Source organism: Pinus tabuliformis, chromosome X (assembly GCF_031772625.1).
Source record: "Pinus tabuliformis cultivar Carrire ecotype Pingquan chromosome X, CPIR1, whole genome shotgun sequence".
NCBI classification, from domain to species: domain Eukaryota; kingdom Viridiplantae; phylum Streptophyta; class Pinopsida; order Pinales; family Pinaceae; genus Pinus; species Pinus tabuliformis.
In genome coordinates this window covers 1,398,616,929-1,398,640,300 of record NC_142308.1, presented here as the reverse complement: position 1 = coordinate 1,398,640,300, position 23,372 = coordinate 1,398,616,929, and the positions used below count along the sequence as shown (strand labels likewise).

General features: G+C 37.0%; 1 long non-coding RNA gene across 1 annotated transcript; it reads right to left on the bottom strand.

Moving 5' to 3' along the window:
• Positions 1-4,732: 4,732 nt before the first annotated feature.
• Positions 4,733-5,312, bottom strand: LOC149145258 (uncharacterized). The gene is made up of 3 exons (XR_016264665.1): positions 5,253-5,312; positions 5,073-5,134; positions 4,733-4,959 (listed from the first exon to the last, which is right to left on the bottom strand). It is a non-coding gene; the product is annotated as an uncharacterized LOC149145258 (long non-coding RNA).
• Positions 5,313-23,372: the final 18,060 nt, after the last annotated feature.

Here is a 23,372-nt window from a genome sequence, read left to right as displayed (position 1 = left end):
TAGGTAAGCGCTCGATGTGCATGTGAGTATTCCTTTGACCATGCTTAAGGAATTGGAAAAAGATAACTATAGAGTGTTGATGTTAATGATTTTCATAATGTCTCCTTGAACTCTATATTTTGAAATGGTCACATAGTAGTGTTATGATAGTTGTTGCATATAGCACTAAATGGTAGCTCTAGTGCATGTGTGACACTTAGGAGATTATGCTTCTAATTGCATAAGTAGAGCAATTGCTTCCGGTAGGGGTGGTTTAACTTGTTAGTTATGCATGTTGATCCAAGGATAAGATAAGTGTCTTGTTCACTTACTTGAAGAACACGTATGAATGTTTTATATGATTTCTTAGTAGAGAAAGTATTTGAATGCATGCAATAAAAGAATGGTTCTTTTATAGATTTTCTTGGTAAAGAAAATGTGCTAAGGCATGCAGTTAAAGATTGATTATCTTGTATGTTTTATTGGTAAAGAAAATAGGTAGTTCCTATTAGAAAGACTCCACGAGAGTCTTGTGTGTGAAATGCTTGTCTCTGGTCTATAAATGTCCTAAGAACATAGCATGGAAGGTGGCCAAGTTTGCTTGAATTAAAATATGTATCTTTATTTGATAAAAGCTTCTTGAAAAATATATATATATATATATGCTAATGATTCTAGTTAGTCCCTAAGTTCTAGTGAAATGATTATGCATTACATGCATGATAAAGATAACTAAGGATGTGCTTCTAGGCGCATAGATATTTATCCCTAATTTCTTGAGGAAAGAGTATATTACATATATACATAAATATAGTCTCATCCTAAGAGTATGCATACTTCATGTATGAAGATAAAGGATTTTATGAGAATTCTTGAAAATGGAAATAGAGGTTCTTTCCTTCAGAGACACATTAGAATAGTGTTCATACAAGAACCAAAATCCTTACTTGTTTCATGAAAAGAACTATGTGCGTTAAGTAAAGTAATTGTGTTAGGAGAACACCTGTTGCATATTGGTAGCTATTTTGACGTTGGAATTAGGAGACTGTGCGTACTTAGAGAAAGTGGTCATGATAGCTTCCTTGAAAATAATAATCTTTTCGAGAGATTGTCTTGTTGGAAGAGCTCTGTTGATTGCTTGATTTGATGCATAAAGGATAAGTAAACCTCGTTTTTGTATCTTGGTTTTTATGCTGAAAGATAGACATCTTTAATAATTTCTTGAAAGGGAATCTTGAGAAATCCTCACATCAGAAGATAGAGAAATGAGGATTAAAATGACTTCCTTAAGAAAGAGGTATGTGGTTTGTCGTATGAAATGATGGTGGTCTTCTAGTGAAGGGAATAAGTGTTGCATACATTAAAGAAGGGCTTATATGACAAGCAATAGTATGCACAAAGATTAGTCATTGTGACATAAGAGTTATGTTCTTATATGTTAGAGAAATTATGTTTAATTACACTAACGATGCATGACTAAAGCTAGCCATAGTAAACGTAAGATAATACTCCGTTAATGATGATTTGAATTGGAACAACAGACTATGGCAAAATTGGGAATGTTGAGAGTATTAACTCAACTATTGTTGACATTTATACATTAATGAGTATTTGCATATGTTTTTATACATGACAATATTGTATGCATGAACATTCTGGGAAATGGAATACGTGTTAACTGATGCATATTTATAACTAACGTTGCTGATGGGGTTAAGTAGTGGTAGCTTAATGGCAACAAGAAAACTCATCACATAAATTGCTGCAATGTGAAATGCAATTATAAATGAGAAAGAATGATGTTATATGATATGCATGAATTATGTTATTTGGAAAATTTGCATGCATACAACGTGTATGATGGATATGTTTCCCATCAAACTTGATGTTGTGGACCCATGTCGGGGGTTAAGTGTAAATGCATGGTATACATGCATGTTTGTTATGCTAATGATAATGTTCATATGGTTCATTGTGTAAATTACTATGAGAAAGAGTAATAAAAGAGAAATTTAACATGACAGACAGTTGTGGATGCCTTGGGTTGATGGCAGCTACCTGCCCGGAGTTGGGTTGATGGTACTTGTCTGCCCGGACTGTGAAAGGCTGGAATGCCTTGGGTTGATGACAGTTACCTGCCCAGAGGGGTTGAGGGTACTTGTCTGCCCGGAGTTGGGTTGATGGCAGCTACCTGCCCGGAGGGGTTGATGGTACTTGTCTGCCCAGATTTCCTCTCCCTGGAATTCTTGAGCTGGTTGGCCAGTGGAATTCCATGTTAGACCTGGTAAGGTCTCTATCAAAGAAACTGTCTGGATGTGAAAATGACTCGATTTGGTTGTGAGAACCAGTTCCCATGGGTTGGGAATTCTTTAGTCCATTGTGGACTCATGGCTAAAGGAATTAACTCATCAGCTATATGTTATGTTAAAAATGAATTTTACATATAGTTTTGTAAAATATGTTATGCACATTTAATAAGAAATGAGCTTAGTGCTCGATAAAGAATAAATGGAAATTTTAATTCCTTTATTGTGTTAATAATGTTGTGAACATCTTAGTGGGAGCTAAGACAATTCTTGCTTGATGAAATGATTGACTGTTTTGATGATTAGAGAGCTAGGTGCTCTTTTGGTACTTCTTGAAGTACTTTACGGATGTCTTTAGTAAGAATTCGTTCAGTGTGCACGTGAGCAGTGATTTATCATTTGATGATTAGCATTAGTGCTCTTTAAGTACTTGTAAAAGTACTGTGATTTAGAAAGCATCTAACATTGCACAATTGATTGCTAGTCAAAAGTGTCTCATTTGACTCAAAATATAGTGACTAATGTGGTTGAATTTGTTAGTCATATATTGCAGGAACTACTTACCATGGAAGGTTGAAGAATTGTCCAACCTCTATTAACAGGCTTACATGAAAGTATTCATGATTTTCAAGCATAAGATGGTAAGTTATGGTAAGTTGACACAGAGAATTGTTTATTATGAATGAACAAGGGCCAGGTGGTGGCGATTAGAAGTTGCATATTTTTGCAATTACAAATGATTATGACTATTGATGCTTATAACTAATGATATTTCTTATGACTATATCATTACTATTTTGTTTGTCGTCTTTTCTTGGAATGAAATCGTTGATTTCAAAGAGAAAGGATCACATTTTGTGTGGATTAGATAGTAATACCACAAGTAAAATATCAAGTTCCGACGAAAGATGAACACCGAGGACGGTGTTCCTGTTAAGGGGGGGAGTATGTAATATACCTATTGTGATTAACCCCACGTAAAGTAATTTTAAATTACCAATCAGTTAATCAAACCTGCGTAAAAGTAATTTTAAATTACATATCAGTTACAACTGATTCTTGGCATTGGTTAAATGGATCAGCGAGCACCCTAACAGGGAGGAAGGACAGGTTGATGAACAGACAGAGAGAAGAATTCCATGAGAGAGCAGAGTGAGAAAAAGAGGTTAAGTCTGGTAATGACCAGATAACCTAGCACAGTAGTGCATGAGTCTTGTTGAGGGCTGCAGGCCTGCAAGACGGCTCGGGGGGAGAATCCAGTGTAAGTGGATCTCAAGGTTGGGAGGATAAGAGCAAAGTGAATGCAGGTGACTTCTGGAAGTAGAAACACCGGTAGCAGGCTATCCAGGTATGCATTTTCTAACAAAACTATAGAATAAAGAGCAGGTAGTGAGGGTGTACAGACCAAGTTTGGGTATCTGTGTTTCTTTTCAATAGTCAATGGTAGATGTTATAAAAGAACAATGCATGTAGTACCAGAGACTTATGTAGGATAATGTTACATCTGTGGTCATTTCTTAGCTGCAATAATAAACTGGGTTGTTTAGAGATAAATACTCATTACAGAGTCAAACCCTAAGGGCGGTTGGCGGTATGAGAGACCGCAGTAGCTAAACAAATAATAAGAAGGAAGAATCTAAACAGAACCCTTGGTTAGGGAACGGTGCTGAGCTAAGCATGTTGTCCAAGCATGGCAGTCACCAAACCTTAATCAGACCAGCCAAGAACCTACGCGGAACCCGCGCGTAAATAAAAACAATAACACTGTATAAACTACAGGAATATAGCATAGTTAACAATGCTGTATAAGCTACGGGGAATCTCGTAAACATCAAACAGTGTAATCAAATGAATACGGCATCTATATATATATATATATATATATATATATCTGCTGTAAAGACAAGCATTAAAGCGTAAATAAGAATACGGTGTAAACCCAAGCGGAACTGCTATATACATACGCTGAACAACTTTAAGCAAGAATATGCGGAAACTAGTGCCGTATGAACTTAACAAACATTAAACGAAATAATGCTGTAAACAAGAGATGGATGAGAGGAATTGGCACAGCATAAGCATAGATACGACATCAAGTTGCTGACAAAGATTTGCTTCATAAAAACCGTTAGCATGCAAACAACCCGTAAGATATGAGCTATTGCCGTAAGAAAAGCATGACTGTCTTATAAAACCCTTTTAGGGTAGCATTACACAGATAAGCGAAGGAGGAACGATAACACTGGAAGGATAATTTATTCCACAGCAACCGGCGGTACAAAGACAGAACCAGCCAACAAATATATGGACCAAAATTTATGAACAAGAGCAGTGTATTCATTTAAACAAAAGGCGGACTGTTAACACAGCTTCATAAGAAGTCCTGTTATATATTAAAAGTACTTAGAACCAAACCGAAACAATACAACCGTATAGTAGCATTGCCGCTTAAAAGAACTGAGAATAGCTCTGAGAGGGCTTTTAAAGTATACACACAAGCTTGACACTTTTATACCATAACTGAAGACCAAATTCATCATTAAATATACATTACATGAACGGCATGAAAGCCATCATAAAACCCTAGCTAAACCCTAGCTGATAACGCAGTATAGGTCCCGGCAAGGAGGCCGCCTACGAATGTAACAAGGGTTCGAAGCAATAATGACCAGACCTGAGACAGGTAAGTGAAATGGTCATGAGCCACGCCTCAGACCAAAGAATGATGCCTTACCGGCTCAAATAAACCTTCATTAAAGACAAACTATAAAAGTAAGAAGGGCATACCCGTGTAGCTTGGAGACGGCAAAACCCTTGCAAGCAGTAGGAGACTGCGAATAGCCGACCACCTGCACATCAAAAACTTATGGTAAGCAACGAGAACCGTAGCAAATCCAAATAACTCGAGAAATAAACAATCATGACTGTAATATAAGTTCATGTGTGAAGACGCGGAGAGGTTAATACCTGAACCGCAGAGTAGCACAGAGGAGTTGACAAGCTGAGGAAGCGCTCGGCCGAAGCAAGAGTGAACAAATGAGTTGATCCGAAGTACCCGGCGTCATAAGTATTGGCGACTAAACCCTTAGGATGATCTGAGCCACACGATGAGAAGGAGAGATCTTCGTCGTCCATCAGAGCGGGAAAAAGCCTGGCGCGGAAACCACAGTGGGTCACCACATGGGCTTCACGTGAAGTCATGCCACTTGGATACGGATGGAATGAGTTGGCTTAGTATCCGTTCACCATCTGTCGGTTAATCAAATTCAACAGGATGGGTAAACGATTAAGGTTATCCATAAGACTTATGTTCATGCATTTGCGCCGGTGATCACACAAGTTCAGTGGTGTACATACAATAAAGGTTAAGTATGTATATACAAGCGTTTAGACCGGGTTAGATGTTTAGGTTAGTTTTCTTATAAAAGAGGTGGGTTCATAAGTTGACCACCGTTATCATATAAAAAAAAAATTATAATTTTACTGTTATGCTTATTATGTTAAAAAGGGTCGTGACAAAAACCTTGCTTCTAGTGTTGGTGTCTTGTTTCTTGCTATGGATTGTGTACACCTTTTTGTGTAACATGAGCCCACAATCTCTAACCAATGTTCACACTTATGGCACCGCCTACATCTGAATGGGATAACTTCATAATTCAGGATTTGAATTCTTTCCTTTCCTTGCCTAGTATTGATATCTTCTGTCAGCCCTTCATGTAGATCAATATTAAGCAATATGAGGAATAGGTACATGTTCCCTATTATCAAGTAGGAGGAATGATGTTCCAAGTAAGTTCCTAAGGATTTTGCAATATCTTTGAATAATAATGCATCCAAATATTTTGGAGGTAGACTAGGAACTCTTACCCAAATCAGAACTACATCCATTCCTTCATGCTTGGCATTGAAAAGAGGCATCCAAAATTTGAAGATTAATGGGGTTGAATCAATCTTCCAAACCCTTTGACTTCCCACTTTGCATTGCCCACTTCCTTGAATTTCAAGTGAATTCAGCCCCCAGCCAACAGTGCAACATTCGAGGGGCTCTTGCTTGCACGGCACAATTATGTTGTCCACCCAAGATTTTAGGGAGGATATTCTAAATTTCCTACCTTGTGCATGCCTTACCAAATATTTCACTATCATTTATTTTGCTTTATGCATCACTAGATCCGCCCCTAGAACCAAGGATAATATTTCTCTTATTGCCCTCTTTATGAACCAATTCTTTTTCTGTTTTCCACCCTTCTCCTTTTCCACCTTTTGGCTTAAAATTCCCCCACGGACTGAGAGGGTTTCCTTCCCAGAAAAGATTTCTTCATTTCCTTCTTTGTTATGATCCTTTTCTTCCATCGACGCTAGGATATCCCTCAAGAAGCTATTCGAGGATGCTATGGTGTGGGCACCTGGGGAGGAAATGTGGTTGGAAGAGCCCCTCTAAAGAAAAATCCCTTGTTATATCCAATACCCTCAAAGAAAATTGCATTATCTGGTAAAAGTTAGGGATCTGACTCTATATCCAAATTTGTTAGTAGGAATTATGGTAGCAGGGGGGATTAATTCAATGGAACCCCATAGAAAGCTTGAAGAGCCCTCTCTCTAGTCCTCTAAGCCGAGATTCAATATCCATTGTATTCCTACAACCAGAGAGAATGAAGATGGATTAAATTCTTCCAAACCTTCAAATGGTAGTCGAGGCGTTTCCATGGCTTCACCAACTAATAGGGATTCAGAATTGGGCTCCATAAATTTCTGAACCTCATTATTGTCACCTTATTGCTCGTAGATGTGTTTCAAAGCGGATGCCCAAATATGTTGCTTACCACTTTATTTTATTTCATAATCTACCAACTCTTCATCTCCATGATAAACACTTGACTTGTGACCAACAGGTCATCCAAGATTTTTCCCTCCTTGTTTCTAACTCGTCCTAAATGCCTTCCAACTGGAGGAGAAAAAATACTCCCCACCATAAGAAACAATCTACAAATAACATCCTCCCTTCAGTCGATACATACGTTGACTCATTTCTCCTTCACCTATTAATTTTAAGGTATTTTATGCGCGTGATTATATTATATTATAATAGTGAGGCGCATTCTAATTTACTATATAAATATGTCATGTAATTTTACTTTATATTATATGATAATTAAAAAAAATTACAAATATATAAGTAATAATCTTTAAAATTTTGTATATTTATTTTGATCACCAAATCTATAAAAATAAATAAAAAAATTAAGTGTAATTTTTTATGAGATAATAATGTGTGTCATGCATTAAAATATCTATGGTTTATTATATTTTGAGAAGGTGAGAGATTAATTAAAAAAATCATTTTATTCACATGTTTGAAAAGTAGTAAAAAAAGTAATTGAAGATCACCATAGTGTTATGGACTTAAAAAGTCAAGGTTGGTATCATCACAAATATTTTGAAAAATAAATAGAATGCTAGTATAAGATGGAAAATCTAAGAGAAAGCTTATTTCATCTTCCAACCTCTTAATATCCCAAAGGTTAGACACTTTTTCATCCCATGGTGTTTTGGGAATTAACTCAAAAGCAATTTTATGAAACCTTTGGGTAAAGCATATTGTATAAGTTATTCTTATATATAAGATACCCAAGAAGCCATACTTTTAATGAGAAAAAGTTTGCTTCAAGCAAAAAGATAAGATAAAGAATATTTTCTTTAATTTTAAGATTATACATTAATAAAATTATAAGGAAGTTATAAAAAAAATAATACATAAAATTAAATAATAATAATAATAGATTACTTATGTTATTATATGTGTGGCATGCATGGTTTTACCCATTCAGTTTTGTCTTTGACTGCTTATTAGTTTGCCTTTGACCAAAAATGTCTGCCACTTATTCATAATTTAACATTGTGAATTCAATTTTTGTTATTATTTAAATTTGTTTATTTAGAAGGTGATTGGTTGTGGATGTTTTATAACTTAAATTTCTATTAGTTGTTAATTTTTTTTTAGTTTTATTTCCTTTTCATTTTTTTTTATTTTTTTTTCATGAATTATAGTTTGACAAATTTTAAAGAGAAAAAGAAAAATTAAAAGAAAAAAAACAAAAAAAGCTTCTTTTTGTTTTAAATTTTTAGTTTTACTACTTTTTAATTTTACTTATATTTTTCTTTTCCTATTTTGGTGGCTTTTTTTCTCTATTTTCAATTCCAATTCTATTAATCATAGTTTCTTTCCCTGTTAATTTTTAATTCTAAAACTAAGAAATTAATAAAACTAAAACAAAATCTGCCTATAATTTCCTCCTTTATCTTATATATACACATATCATTGTCATTCTACTTAAATCTTAAAGACTTCTTGTCATTATTGTTTGTACTCTGGAAATACAGATTGTGTTATCATTATCCAATATAATTGTTATACCATATATTTTTTATCTTGCTATCATATGGTACAACTTTTTTTTTTTGTAAGTTTAGGTGGGACCTTCTCATTTTCGAGTTTTTACATGTCTGTTATTCACCCCATTTCCAGGGAGAGTAGCACAAGAATCGAACCCAAGATCTCTGGTGAGACTTCATTTCCACGGCCATTGCCACTTGAGCTACCCCATGCAAACGCTATCATATGGTACAACTATTGCCCTGGGCATTTTGTATTTTTTTTCAATTTTAATAATTCCTTATTTTTATAATTTAATTAATCATTATTTTTTATTATTTGCAGATAATGAGACTGTAACATAGACTAAAACCATTTACAATTGTGACAAATACATACAAGAAACCCTAACAACATATTTCCCCTAGGTACTCCCTAATGTATACTTAAAATTGAAAAAACAATATTTATTTTTTTCCAAGTAATCATTCTTGAAAGAATACATCTCATAGTTTGAATGGATTAGCTTATAGTCCCTACAGAAACAGAAAGCATATGCATTAATGTCGGGATCTCATGCATTAATGTCTGGATCTCCATGCTAGTTTCTAACTCTATTCCTATACAGCTTTATTCCTTGTTTATTGTTTCGCAATACGTTGGTTGTTGTCTTTTCTGTATGTAACAAGCAGCTTGATTTAGTAGTAGTGTTGTTTTTTATTGCAGTATTTCAAAATTTTCATTTAATTGTTGTATTTTTTGTTTGTAGATCGTAGTGAGGCCGCCTGGTACAACTATTTATTTTTGCAGCTCCTCAAATTATTTTTCTAACTCTTAGCCCTGTAGTTTTTTTAATTCGTGAGAATAAAAAAATAGTATTTTAATAGTGAAAAAAACCTCCTTACTGTATGGTTTTTAAGGAGAGAATTTTAATCAAAGTCAAGTTATTTTTACAAAATAGCTACAAAGTGAAGAGAATTTTTGTATTTTTTAAACATATTTTTATAAATTTTTTTTAGAGTTGTAAAATATTTATATTTTACATATTTAGAATTATTTGTTTGTATAATTTCCTTTATATAAATTAATTAGTATTTAGAATTACTTGTGTAATTCTCTTTATACAAATTGGTTAGGTTTTGTTTAGCTTGATTAGTTTTTTTCCATAATAATATTGAAACAACATAAGCTTCAAAAACTAGTATTACTTCAAATTTTTAAATAAATTTTTAAAAAGATAAATGTAAAAATAGTGGATAAATATATATTTTATAAATTTGTTTTTCATTACTATTATTGTTAAATTTGTTTTTTTTGGTTTGTTACATTTTCTCAAAATAATGAGATTTATGATTTTTTAGAAAGTATTGTTTTAAGCTTTTTAAGTGTTGAGTTTTGTATTTAAAATCTTATTTTACAAAATGTCAAAAAGTGACACATAACTACTAGTAAACCTCTAGAGTAAGGGTTTTCCGCATTTCCTCTTTGTAAATTGATCACCAATTGAACTGCCCCCTTGGGACTATTTGTACTTTTATATTAATTAAAAATATATATAGTAAGTTTTTAAGATTTACACTAATTAATACTATTATTGATTAATAGAATTTTCACTTTTAAATTAATTATGAAACAATAGTTCACACATAAATTTCCTAGATTTTATATTGATAAATGGATTATAAATTTGTTTTACGTTTTATATAAATAATGAAAATATTATTTTTTTATTTCATATAAATATTAATATTTAAACTTTAATTATATGTTAAAGTTTAAAACTTAAAATATTCTTTTTAATATGTTTAGAAAAAATAGAAGTTACAAAATTTATTTTTTTAGATATTTAGGAACAAAAGTTTGCAAAAGATCATTAACACAAATGGATCAATTCTTGTTTTGCAAAGTTGATTGATTTTTCAACACATAACATTAAAACAACACAAGTTTCAAAATTTTAATTACTTTAATCTTTTAGAAAATAGAAATTATAATAATGGAAAGTTAGATCATAATTATACTAGTTATAAATAAATTAAAATATATCATAAAATTTAATTTGTAATGTTGAACTATTAATAAAATTTAATTTATAATGTTATTGCATAAAGGAAGCAACTTAAAAGTCTTACAAAATCAGTAATGTCCACCTAGATGTAAGATGAAAAAGGATTAGACAGTGGGTGGTATGAGCTTGAAACAAAAAAGGCTTGCATTACCATTTATAATATCTTTATTCCTAAATTTATTTTAGGAATTTTTATTTAAAGCAGCCCTTTCTTTCCCGGCTTGAATTATTTAAGGCCTGAAGGAGAATTTTTCAATAGCTATTCGATAGCTATTCGATTTCAATCCTGCTGCACGAAGATATCTCAAGACACCAATAACAATGGCTTTTTATAGTATCTTGTTCAAGATTATTAATAAAATTTAATTTATAATGTTAATAACCTTATGTTTCCCCATATCAATTTGAATAAAAAATTGTCAAAAAAATTAAGTTATAGAGCTTCATTAGAGCCAATAAGGTAGGATGCATTTTCATATCTATTTTTCATCTTTAATTGATTAACTCTTCAATAATCCAAACCCTAATTTAACTATATTTAAACTAAATTATGGGTTCTAACTACTACATTATACTTGTTAATAAACTTAATTTTAAATTAATAAAAATTATTTATCAACTATTATAATATATCTTAAATACAATACCCAAAAAAATCATGTCATGGTTCTCTTTATAATTCTAAAATCCCTTCATTAAATTTTTACCTATTTAAAAATAATATGATGTATTATAATTTCCATTACATAAAAAACAATTATTTTATGTAATAAATTGTTCATACTTTTTATAGTTTTCATCAAAAAGCTAAATCTTTAAAAAAACAAATTTAAATACTCTTGGCTAGATATAAAAGCCGTAGAATTTCTTCACGTTAGCATACATAATAACATTTAGATATTCTAGATATTCTAGGTAAGGAATAAAAAAGTTAGAATTTCATGGTTTTAGAGTAGATTTTGTAATTATGTTAGAAATGTTTTAAATTTCAACATTTCAATAAACAAGTATTGTGTATAGATTGAATGTAATACATTGTTTATAATTTTTATTAGAAAATTAAAATATATATATATATATATTTGTGGCTAGAGAGAATTTTTTTCATAATAAGAAACATTTAGATGCTCTCGATAAGGGATAAAAGGATAGAATTTCATGGTTTTAAAAAAGATTTTCTGAATATTTTAAAAAAATTCAAAATTTTGACATTTCAATAACTTCTACATAAATTGAATGTAATATATTGTTTATAATTTTCCCTAGAAAATTAAAGCTAATTTAAAAAAAAACAACAATTTTAAATACTTTTGGCTAGAGATAAAATGGATAGGGATAGAATATCTTAAAGCTAGTATTCATACCAACCAACATTTAGATACTCCAAATAAAAGATAAAAAGATAGAAATTAGTAGTTTTAAAGTAGATTTTGGTAATACTTTAGAAATATTTTAAATCTTAAAGAAAAAAAAATTGGTTGATTTAACTATTGTTGGAAAAAACATTTAAAAGATACTCTAGATAAAGAATAAAAAAATAGAATTTTATGATTTTAAAGTAGATTTTGTGAATATTTTAGAAATATTTTCAAATTTTAAAGGAAAAAAATAACTTGATTTAACTATTATTGGAAAAAACATTTAAAATAAAAATCATATTTATCTTAACTAATAAAAGTGTTAGCTTTGTAGTCTGTAAAGCGTTATTGCATAAAGGAAGCAACTTAAAAGTCTTACAAAATAAGTAATGTCCACTTAGATGTAAGATGAAAAAGACTTAGACAGTGGGTGGTATGAGCTTAAAGAAAAAAAAGTTTGCATTACCATTTATAACATCTTTATTCCTAAATTTATTTTAAGAATTTTGATTTAAAGGAGCCTTTTCCTTCCAGCTTAAATTATTTAAGGCCTAAAGAGAATTTCAATAGCTATTCTTTTTCAGTCCTGCTGCATTAAGATATCTCAAGAGACCAATAACAATGGCTTTTTACAGTATCTTGTTCGTGATTATGTTTCTCTGCTGCTCACAGCAATTTTGGTTTACTAGTGTAGCAGGTTTCAGGGGCAACTCTAATCTGATTGAAACTAATTCGACATCAACGTTAAGTGCTAATCACGATAAAGATACTGGTGAGAGTCATATCAATTTATATTAAATTGTCTGTGATTTTAGATTTGCATTATTTATTTCAAATAGATTAGTGTACTTAAATATATTTTTATTGAGAAAAGTTTTTGCTGAAAATTACATTTTAATTTATTTGTCTTTGAATCAACAAATGTGGTGTTTGGAACTCACAAGTATGGTTTATCATCAATTTGTTTTGACAATGGTTTGAAAAGCGAGGACAAATAAATTAAGATGTAATTTTCTCAATAAACTTGATATAGATCACAAAAGTCTAAATTCAGTAAATATATTTTCCTAATAATTCTGAAATAATCCTGTAACGTTGTTGTTGTATGTGAATAATAGCAAAGTTCTCAATCAGTCAGATTCAAATTGTTTCATACCCCGTTTCAACCGACCCCTCCATTCCCTCCAACGATTTCTCGCAGGGAGAAGTGTTAAACAACTGCATGTATTGCTCGGCTTGTAACATACTCGATTCACCCTGAGAATGATAACTACAGTCACTCAATTGTATTTTTTGTGTATATGAATCTGTTCTGGTTACCTTGCGGCACATTTTGGCAGTACGCCTCAATTGAGGTTTATTTTTCTATTGTGGTATAAATGCTTTGTGCAGTTATGTGTCTATCTCGGATCCCCTAAAGTGAGGGTAACAGATTATGACTGTTGGGTTTTAATTTACGCATGGCCACCGAGCATACTCGATTTGTTTTAAAAGAGTAGTTTCCAGGTTATAAACTAACAGAAGTAGCGTAGCCACCCTGTCTATAGTTTTACCAAACAGTAAGCTAATTCCGTTAGCGGCCTTCCCCTGTGAATGTGTTTTCGGCTTCATTCTCAGCCACAGTTAATTCTTGGAGCAATTCTAGAAGTAATACCCAACATCTAAGGTTCTAGAAATACTACCCTACACCTAGGGTTCGGGAAAACGGAACCCTGCCCCTAGGGTTCTGGGTATAAGTACAATATACATTATACATTCTTTTGCAGTCAGCAATTCAACTCTTACTACCGAGCCTACAATAATAGCTACCATCTATTTTCTTATCAGCACTCTGGGTTAAGACCCGGTTTTCCCCATCTCTAAATAAATAACTGCAACATTACAATAATCTAATACAGCATGCCTCCTTAATGTTTAGAGTTTCCTTTTCTTTCTTTTTTTAGAAGAAACAGAGAATAGTTCAATCCTTACCTGGGTCACTATTGCTTGTTAATTACTTGAAAGTTGAGATTACCTCTACGCATCTCTGTTCTCTTGCTTTCAATCTGCCACCCGTCCATGAGATTCATCCTCCGAGACTAGAATCTCCCCTCTTGCTCTCTTGCAGGACCACTATCCGCAGCAAGATGTTCGCACTCAGTGCCTGGCTATCTGGTCATCACCAGACTTAGCCAATTTCATTTTTCTTTTTCCTCTCTCTGTCTGTCCCAACAGCACAGAGCATTCCCCTTTTCTCCCCTTTCTGTTTCCCTTTGGAAACCTTTCCAGTCAGGCAAAAAATAGTTAGGGTTGGGAATCATGGAAACTGTCTTGCCTCTAACTTCCCCCTTGAGAAGTGGCCAGTTTCTTTTGAAAACATTTCTTAAAAAATTTTCTTTCAAAGAAAAGAACTAATATTATTTAAATTAAAAACCATAATGTTGTCAATCCAATTCATCATTTACCACAGTAAAATCAAATAGTTACATTTATCCTGGGGCATTACATCTCCCCCTCCTGAAATTGGACATCGCCCCAATGTCCGTTGACCAAGAACAACTCCGGATAAGCTTTCTTCATGAGCTCCTCATCTTCCCAGGTGGCCTCATCAGGCCCAAAGTGCTACCATTGCACTTTAACTTGGGTAATAGCTCGCTTCCGCAGCTATACTTCTCTCTAGTCGAGAATGCTCAGTAGCTCAACCAAGACTTCTCCTTCTGGTTCGACCTGCAATATGCAATATTCTAAATCAGTTTTTTTTTTTTTTAACTTTCACACTGGTTTACTGGAAGTAATTATCACCTGAATATCCTGCCATCTGATCACATGTTTAGGGTCATAAATGTATTTTTTTAACACAGAGACATGGAAGACATTGTGGACCTGGATGTGACTTGGTAGGGTGAGCTGGTAAGCCACCGGCCCAATCCTTGCCAAGACCTGGAATGGTCCACAATATCGGGGCACCAACTTGGCACACCCGCTCCATTGCAGTGTACTCCTCCTTGCTTGAATTCTCACATATACATGGTCACCGACTTGGTATTCTTTAAACCTCCTCTTTCGGTCAGCAAAGTTATTTTGCCTATCCTGAGCAACTTTTAAATTGGATCGTACCTTTTTTACCATTTCCTCCATCTCCTTAAGCATTTCTGTCCCTAACCTTAATTTGTCTTTAGGTCCACCCCAGCTTGAGGGTGTGCGGAATTTCCGCCCATATAAGACCTCAAAGGGGCTCATTTGTAAGGAAGTATGATAGTTGTTATTTTATGCAAACTCAACCAAGTGCAAATACTCCTCCCATTGAGTTGGTTGCTGCATTACATAGGCTCTTAACATGTCTTCTACCACCTAGTTCACCCGTTCTGTTTGTCCATCGGTCTGGGGGTGATACACTGTACTGAAGTTTAGTTGTGTCCCTAATTCTGCAAATAATGTCTTCCAAAAGACCGATTTGAATTTCACGTCACAGTCTGAGATTATCGTCTTCGGTAGTCCATGTAATCTAAACACATTTTTCATGAAGATATGGGCAATCTGTATAGCTCTGTAGGTGGATTGCATAGGTATAAAATGTGTCGCTTTACTCAATTTGTCCACCACCACCATGATAGAGTCATTATTCTTTTTGGTCTTAGGCAGCCCTGTTATAAAATCCATAGAAATGGTTTCCCACTTCCATTCTGAAATGGGTAAGGGTTGTAATAGCCCCGCTAGATGTTGATGCTCTACCTTAATTTGTTGGAACTCCAAACACCATGCTAAATACTCGGCCACATTCTTCTTCATACCCGGCCAATAGTACTCTTTTCGAAGTGCAGTGATCATTTTTTGATACCCTGGGTGTCCAGCATAGTGACTGATGTGGAATTCATCCAAAATCATATTTTTAAGACAGTTTTGATTGGGTACATATAGCCTCTTTTTGTAATACAACATTCCAGCATCATCTACCTCATAGCCTGGCCGATTCTCCTCGCTAGTAGGCTGCTGTACTTGCTGTTTTATTTTCTAATATACAGTATCTGGTTCTGGTTCCTTTTTTATCATTTCCTCGAAGGGGATTTTCCATTCGCTAAAGGAAATTTCATACAAACATTGTAATTTCCAACTTAAAGTGTCTGCCACCCAGTTTTCTTTCCCCTTCAAGTGTTTGATGTCAGATTCAAAACCACTTAGGAAATCTACCCACCGTGCTTGCCTCACGTTTAAAGTGGGTTGGCTAAAATAATTGGTCAGACTGTGGTGGTCTGTCAGTAATAAAAATTTCCTTCCCATGAGATAGTGTTGCCACATCTTCAAGGCGTGTATGACGGCTGCCAGCTCTAAGTCATAAGCAGAATATTTCTGCTCATGCTCTTTTAGTTTCCTTGACTCGTAAGCAATTACTTTCCCTTCTTGCATCAACACGCCTCCCACACCTTCCTTGCTTGCGTCAGTGCACACCACATAGTCCTTATTAGGATCAGCTATGCTCAAAATGGGTGTGGTGGTGAGCAGGTGCTTAAGCTGCTCAAAACTCTTTTGACATTCCGGGGTCCATTTGAATGCTCTTCCTTTTTTCTGTAAGGAAGTGATGGGGTATGCTACTCTTGAGAAGCCTTCCACAAATCGTCTGTAATAACCGGCTAACCCCATAAAGGACCTGATGTCTACTACATCTTTCAGTACGAGCCACTCCATTATGGTCTTTATCTTTTCAGGGTCCACCGCGATCCCTTCCTTTGTGATTATATGACCCAGATACTGTATTTCTTCCTTGAAGAAGTCGCACTTGCTGAACTTGGCATATAACTGGTGTTCTCGGAGGGTTTGCAGCACCAACCTGAGGTGCTCCTTGTGCTCTTCCATAGTGCGGGAAAATATCAATATATCATCGATGAATATCAACACAAATCTATTCAAATATTGATGAAATATGTTGTTCATCATGCACATGAAAGTGACGGGGGTGTTAGTTAACCCAAAGGGTAGCACCACAAACTCGTAATGTCCATACCTTATCCTAAAAGTTGTTTTAGCTATGTCCTCTTCCTTAATCCTGATTTGGTGATATCCTAATCGCAGATCGATCTTAGAGAATACAGTTGCACCTTTCACTTGGTTGAAAATTTCGTCAATCCAAGGTAGAGGATACTTATTTTTGATAGTCAGTTTGTTCAACTGACGATAATCTATACACATGCGAAGGGTCCCATCTTTTTTCTTAACAAATAATATTGGAGCCCCCCAGGGAGACACGCTAGGGCGAATATAATTTTTGTTTGACAGCTCCTGTAGTTGCATTTTTAACTCTGTCAGCTCAGGTATACTCATTCTATAGGGCGCTCGAGATACCGGTGCTGCCCCAGGTACCAATTCGATAGTAAAGTCTATATCCCTCTTAGGCGGCAGTCCGAGAATCTCTTCCGGAAACACATCAGCAAATTCTTGTATCACAGGGATGTTGTCCAACGTGGTTGTTTTATCTTTTGAGTTGGCATAGCCCACTTGAATTGCATAAATCTGACACCCCTTTCTAATGCATTTCGCTAACTGAGATGCAGTTATTGGCCAAACCTACACTGGCCGCTTAATTCCTTGCATTTCCTGCCTTGCTCCATGTTCATCCCTATAATAAATAGTCTTTGTTTTGCAGTTGACCAATGACCAGTGCTTTTCTAACCAGTCCATACCAATCAGAACATCATATGAACGAAGGGGAAGCACATTTAAATCTGCCATTATTGGCTGCCCTACTATTTTTAAAGAGCAGTTATTGACTTTTGGAAGCACCCACCTCTTGGCCCCCATAGCCAGCTGTACTAGCCACAGATTCTTGAATTTAACATGTTGTAGTTTACAATGTTCTACCACCTTAGGACTAATATTGATCCGGATTTAAACAAGAACGCAACAAATTACAGAGATAACCATATACACAAAGATGCAGCGGAAATAATACTTCATTTCATTAATGGAAAATATTGAAATATGCTTACAACCAGAAATGGAAATAAACCAGCTAGGGCTATGGTAGCTTATCTCTGAAAAGAGATGTGGTGGCTACATGCCTATGAACTGTGTTACAATGAGGCTCGAAGGCCTATTTATTGTTGAGAAACAATGGAAAACTCTTAACATTCCAAAACCTAACCCTAGGAGATGAAACACCAAACTGTGGGCCCCGTTTGGGTAAATTGGTACATCAACTTCTCGGGGTCGTAACTTTGGCATACGATCTCCGTTTGACACGTACAATAGCTCGTTAGAAAGATCTATACGAGCACTACCACTTTGGGAAGGGAAACATTGGTCCATGGACCCATGTTGCCCCCAGATTTCTCAAAAAAAAGTCGTTTAGGGCCTCAAAACGGCTCCAGAAGTTCAGGACCTAAAAAAATGCTAAAAATAGTAAGTTGTGCTACAATTAAGGAAACTGAAAATGTTGAGAGAAACAATGGTGGGGGTCCAGGTGGCCACCAATATCCACCTGGATCATTCCTCCCCCCTTAGGAAGCAATGGTCCCCATTGCGTTGAGTTCCTCCATGAGATGAGGAAACTTTTGCTGAACTTGTTCCCTGGTGAGCCACTTGCCCTGCTGAAGGAGTTGGCATGCTTTGACAACTCGATACAATTGGATATTCTGTTGGCAAGTGTTCTTGATCTGTGTGTCCATGATCCGATCAGTTGCATCTTGTTCCATGCAATCTGGATTTAATTCTATGGGTTTGAGCTGTTCTGCAATGTCGGGCGTGTCTAGCAATGGTGGAAAGTATGGCTGAAGGCGGTCCACATTGAACACTGGGTGCAAGCCAAGGAATGGGGGAATGTTGAGCTCAAATGCATTGTCTCCCATAGCCTTAGTAATGGTGTAAGGACCATATCGGAGTGGTCTCAATTTCCGATAGGCTCCAGTAAGGTGTTCCTTTTGCAAATGCAACCAAACTTTGTTGCCCACCTGAAACTTGTGTGGCACCCGATGTTGATCATGTCGCTACTTTCTCAAGAATGTCATGTACCTGCTGGCGAATATGTTGGATGCGCTCAATGAAGCTGGTGGCCTTATCTGCTTCGAACTGGACATGAGCTGAATTTATGTGAGTAGCTGCAAGTGGCATGGCCACATCAATGGGGCATAGTGGCTGGAATCCCAAACCCACCTGAAAAGGGCTATGGCCAGTGGAGCTGTGAAGAGCTCAGTTTTAGCTGTGCTGAACATAGGGGAGGCTCTCGTCCCATGTGCATGGATGTTTTGAGTTATACATGCGCAGAATGTGCACAATCATCCTATTGACAACCTCTGTCTGGCCATCAGTTTGAGGATGGAAGGCTATGGACTTCGTGAGTTTGGTGTCCAGCATTGACTAGAGACTGGACTAAAATGTGCTGAGAAACCGACTGTCCCGATCTGAGATGATAGACTGTGGGATCTCAAAGTGCACCCACACTCGTTCAAAGAAGAGTTTAGCAGTGGCTTCTGCTGTGATATTCTTCTTGCAGGCCGCCATAATGGCCATCTTCGAGAACCTGTCAACAACCATAAAAACACAGTCATTTCCATGCTTAGTGTAAGGAAGGCCTGACATGTAATCCATGGAGATGGATTCCCAAGGTCGACTAGGGGTAGGCAACGGGGTATAGAGGTCGTGCTTCTTAATGGTCGGTTTGGCAATGGCACAGGCAGTACATGATTTGATGTACTTCCCAACATCCTGTCGAAGATTCGGCCAATAGAAATAATTTTGCAGTACTGCCACTTTTTTCTCGACCCCAAAATTCCCAGCAGCCCGACTGTAGTGCGCTTCCCAAATCATCTTGGCACGCTCGCTTGAAGGAACACAAAGGTGACCCAGGTGGCATAACAGGGCATCCTGGAGGTGAAAATCTAGAACATGTCGACCCTCCAAGAGTGTCTGGTATGTGTGGCTGAATTCTGGGTCGCTTTTGTAGAGAAGTGGCCAATCAGAAGTCTCGTGCCCACAAGAGTTGAGCACGGTGGTCAACGCCATGATCGGTGGTCGACTGAGGCAATCTGCACCATTATTGGTGCTACCCTTCTTATACTTGATATTCAAGTGGAACTGTTGCAGGTATGTAGACCACTTCTGAGGGCGATCATTCTGCAATTTCCCTTGGGTCTACATGAATTGCAGGGGTCGGTGGTCTTTGTGGATGACCGTTTCCTTCCCAAAAATGTAATGCTTCCATTGTTGGTAGGCCTGTACAATGGAATACATCTCTTTATCATAAGTGGGGTACTTCCAGACTGTGTCTGAAAGTGTTTCACTGTGATATGCCACTGGATGTCCATGTTGAGTAAGGACTGCCCCAATAGCATAGTCAGAGGCATCTGTCTCGACCTCAAATGGTTGTTGTAAATCTGGTAACGCGAGCACTGGTGTCGTGCGGAGGTGATCCTTCAACTCCATGAATGCCTTCTGTTGAGATTCAGACCAAAAGAATTTTTCTTTCGCCCCTCCCTTGGTGACTTGACTCAAGGGCAAAGTAATATGAGAAAACCCCAACACAAACCTACGGTAGAAGTTGGCAAGAACTAGAAATCTGCGGAGCTCTGTTAGAGTGGTTGGAGATGGCCAATCCCGAATGACTTGGATCTTGGCTGGATCGACATGCACCCCGTGCTCATCAATGATGTATCCCAGATACTGAACCTGGGTCATGCCAAAAGTGCATTTCTCCAAATTGGCACATAGCTTGTGTTGCCGCAGTGTTTGGAGAACCTGTCGGATGTGGTGGAGGTGCTCTTCCCAACTGTGGCTGAAGCTCAAAATGTCATCCAAGTATACTACTACAAAGGAGTTGGTGAATGGCCGCAAGATGTCATCCATTAGCCTCATGAAGGTTGCAGGAGCATTCGTCAATCCGAAAGGCATAACCAACCATTTGAAAAGGCCCTCCTTGGATTTGAAGGCAGTCTTCCACACATCAGAGGGTTCGATTGGTACCTGGTGATATCCTGACTTCAGATCGATCTTGCTGAAATATTTCGCCCCCTTTAGTTGGTCCAGGAGGTCATCAATCCGTGGGATCGGGTACCTATTACGGACAGTGATCTTGTTCAGCGCCCGATAGTCAATACAGAGTCTCCATGTCCCATCCTTCTTCTGTACCAACACGATCGGGCTCCCACAAGGCGATGAACTCGGACGGATGTGACCTTTCTGCAGGAGCTCCTGAATCTGCCTCTTGATTTCATTGTTCTCGAGAACGGAGCACCAGTAAATTGGTCCATTGGGTAGTGGCGCACCTGGGATCAGATCGATGGAGTGCATGACCTAACAATGCAGAGGAACCCCTACAGGGGAGGTGAAGATGTCCTCGTACTCCTCCACAACCTTGTCCATCTGTAGTTTTCGTGTAGAGGGACCCCGTCTGGAGGCCGCAGCCACTGTCTTCTTCTTTCCTTGAGGGCATATCATCAGGAAAACAAATTTCCTGGTTTTGGAAATGATGTTACTGCATTGTTTTGCAGTAATCAAAGAGATGGCGGTAGGTGGTGCTACCTCTGGTATCCTGTACAACTTATTTCCCAATGTAATAATAACAGCACGGGGCCTTGATTCATACACAGCATGTCGCTTCCACAAGTATGGATGTCCTAATAATACATCACAAACTTCAAGGGGAGCAATGTCACACAAAACCTCATCCGTGAAGGGCTTGATGTTGTATGGAAGGCGACACTGCTGGCTCACGCGAAGATCTCGTCCTTGGTGAAGCCACCCAATGGTGTATGGTTGTGGATGTGTTGTGGTCGGTAAGCCCAACCGCTTCACGACCTCTGCCGAAATGAGGTTCTTTTGACTCCCTCTATCAACAATGAAATGTATCGGGGAGCCCTTTACCCACATCTGGGAGTGGAAGAGACACTCCTCCTCCTCTGGATCTTCCGGTTCATTTTTCTGGATCTTGGTGGTAGAAATAGTGGCGTTAGGATCCGCATCAATTATCTGCTTCCCTTTTTCATTCCCCTTATCGGGTTCTGACTCAGAGTCCGAACATGCATCTGATTCTGGAACCTTTAGCTCAACCACCAGTGACTGCTTGGCCCGACACTCACTTGTGTTGTGAGTGGAGCTCTTATGGAACTCACACCATTTTCCAGTGTCCTTTTTCGGCTTCGCGGTGCTATTCTTTGCTTGCAGCTTCGGCGGGTTGTCTTGGGTTGTCTCGCCTTGGCTTTGTCCTTTGTTCTGTGGTTTAGGGGCACCTTCCCCTGCTTTGGATTCACAGATCCAAAGTCTCACTTCGTTTGTTTAAACTTCTGCTCGACCTTGACGGCATATCGGTATGCTGTGCCGAGCAAGGAGATGTTCAGGAATTGTATTTCTTCCTGGATGTACTTGTGCAAGCAGCCACGGTATTTGAGTATCAAATGTTGCTCTGAATCCTTGATACCCAACTTTGTGTGAAGGGTATGGAAAAGATTGGTGAACTCCAGCACGTCTTGGTCCCTTCCCTGCCGCAACAAGGTCCACTTTATGTATTCATCCTCATAGCTTCCAACAGGGTAGTACTGCTCCTTGATGGCATCCCGAAATGAATTCCAGGTGGGTGCGACTAAAAATAGTGAGCCAGTACTTTCATCCTTCTGCTCACAGTAGGTTTCCCACCAGTCCTTGATGTGGGGGGCTGCTTTGAGAAGAGCGAAAACAATCTTTTCCCGACTCGAAAATTAATGAACAGAAAAATAATCCTCTAGCAGATTTAACCATTTATCTACGGCATCTGCGTCTATCTGACCCTCGAATATGGGGATTTCAAAATTAACTTGTACCTTAAAGGGCGTGGTGTTTCCAGAGTAGCTGCTGGAAGCCGATGCATCGCTTCTGGGTAGCCGCTAAAGGATCTGGGCAAAGCTGTCCATCATCGCGTTCCGTTGTCGCTCGAGGGCTTCTTCGAGCAAGATTTTGATGGGATCTCCTGCCCCCTCATCTTTCTTCTCATCCGCCATGGGAGGTCGTTGGGATTTGCGAGGCTGGTCTTGCAAAGGTTCAACCAATTCAAGCCCTAACTCCTTATATCTTGACCTTGTTGGGGACATGCAAAGAAAAACAGAGAAAAAGCAGACCGCTCTGATACCACTGATCCGGATTTAAACAGGAACGCAACAAATTACAGAGATAACCATATACACAAAGATGCGGCAGAAATAATACTTCATTTCATTAATGGAGAATACTGAAATATGCTTACAACCAGAAATGGAAATAAACCAGCTAGGGCTATGGTAGCTTATCTCTGAGAAGAGATGTGGTGGCTACATGCCTATGAACTGTGTTTGAATGAGGCTCGAAGGCCTATT